The sequence below is a fragment of the Bison bison genome, unplaced genomic scaffold (assembly GCF_000754665.1).
Source record: "Bison bison bison isolate TAMUID 2011002044 unplaced genomic scaffold, Bison_UMD1.0 scf7180017863702, whole genome shotgun sequence".
Lineage (NCBI taxonomy): Eukaryota > Metazoa > Chordata > Mammalia > Artiodactyla > Bovidae > Bison > Bison bison.
Genome location: NW_011494274.1, coordinates 2,135,983 through 2,137,992, shown reverse-complemented (window position 1 = coordinate 2,137,992; position 2,010 = coordinate 2,135,983). Strand labels below are relative to the sequence as shown.

The window sequence follows — 2,010 nt, the reverse complement described above, 5'->3', positions numbered from 1 at the left end:
AAATATATATATATATATATTATTTTTTATTTTTTTTATTTTTTTATGATATGCCATTTTATTAAACTGAAAGAAAAAGATGGTACAGTCTACTTTTACTTTAAAAGAGATTTAATTCAATAGTTTGATTGCTCACTATTGAAAACTACATTTTCTTCCTCAGAACTGGGCGGCACTGAGGTGGAAACAGTTTTCATGATCCTTGACTTCCCCTTAAAGGAAAGTACTACGGAATTTCAGCAGCGAACATCATCTGGTTTCTACTCAAACCCCATCTCCAAGAAAACGTGAGAGAGAATCTAAAAGAAGTTCTATTCAAGGCAAGAAGAAATTCCAAACGCAAACATTTTATTCCAACAATTTGGATATACCAGCTGCTCCATCGCTGGGTAGGAATGATTATCAGCAGCCTTGTCACTGCCATCGCTAAATCTTATATCCTGTTGTATATCCAAATACATGCACATAAAATATGTGTACAGATAAATTAGTGTTAATTAAAAACTCACGTCTATAAAATGTCCTTCCTTTGTTCTGAAATCTATGTACTTGTTTTCCAGACTGGAAACCTAAACATCTTGGCTACACATTAAAAACATGCTGGAATGTACATACGCTATGGAAACTTCAGAACTGACCTTCTCTTAAAAGCAAACAAACCTAGAGTGCTTTTGTTACAGCATCATCCTCTAATGAGACCTAAAAGGAGACCACTAAATTCTAAATTCAGGTATTTACCAAACAAAGTGTTGATATCTACTAGCTGAACAGCCCTAATAAACGAACAGCTGAACTTCAGATAGTCTTTCTCAGCTCTTTGTCTATTAGGAAGTTGAAGCATTTTCAATTAAAGCCTTCATTTTTCCAGTAGACTTCAACATGTGTGGACCAAACAACACTCTCTCGGAGGTGGCCTCTGATTCAGACTTTTGGATTCCTTTCTCAGCTTCACCTTGACTATCGCTTCCATACCGATAAGCAAACTTCTTTTTCAGCGCCTCTGCTATGAGGGCAGCAGGGTCAGCAGCATCTGCCGGCTTGGGCTTTGTGTCTTGTTCTGACCTTTTTACGGATCGCAGTTTCACGCTGTTCATGTCTTTTAGGATCTCCAGCATGTTGGGCAGGTCTGTTTTCTTTGGACTGTTCTTGACCGGGGTCTTCCCAGCAGAGGCGTTTCTCCGTCTTCGCTCTTTTATCAGATCAATAGCAGAAGTGCTCTGCTGGAGCCCCGGTGAGGGGAGGGGAGGCGGCGGCGGAGGGGGCGGCAGTAGGGGCGCTGGCGGGACGGAGGGTGCTGCCGCGGCGGCAGGCCTGATGGATTCTAAGTCACCTGCACTGAGGTTCTGCTGTTCCTGGAGGGTCACGATCTTGGCAATCTGAGCTCTGAGGGCAGCAAGCTCACTTTCAAGGGCACAGATCTTCTGCAGCGCTTCCTCATTGGCCAGCGTCGAGGTCTGCAGCGGAGGCTCTTCTGGAGACAGGGTGGGTAAGGATGGCTGCCTGCTGTGGGGCTTCTCAAAGAAAGGAAGATCATCCTGAATAGGTTGGCCTATATTATTTTTTAAATGCATCAGGATCACTTTATACAGCCTTGTGGGGCTGTGAGTCCCCAAGCAAAGTCAACAGCTGGCAATACTTACCTCTTCTCGAGTCCAGCCTTGGCCACCGATCCCTGTTGCTGGGGAAAGCCTACCTAGGGTGATCCTGTTGATCCTTCCAGGTGGAGCATTAGAATCCTTTTGTTGTTTCTCCTTCAAGTCATTGAGACACACAGACCCATTTTTTACTGAGGTAGAGTTGATTTACAGTACTGTGTTAGTTTCAGGTGTACATCAAGTGATTCAGTTATATGTATATATGCATATATTTATATTATTTTTTCTCTTTTTCCATTATAGTTTATTATAAGATATTGAATATAGTTCACTATGTTATGTACAGTAAATCCTAGTTCCTTATCTATTTTATATATGATAGTGTACATCTGTTAATCTCATATTCCCAATTAAC

At 41.7% G+C, this 2,010-nt stretch overlaps 1 pseudogene across 1 annotated transcript; it reads right to left on the bottom strand.

Moving 5' to 3' along the window:
* Positions 1–47: 47 nt before the first annotated feature.
* Positions 48–1,571, bottom strand: LOC104983960 (annotated as a pseudogene). Its single transcript, XR_824700.1, has one exon. The product of XR_824700.1 is annotated as a mitochondrial fission regulator 1 pseudogene (transcript).
* Positions 1,572–2,010: the final 439 nt, after the last annotated feature.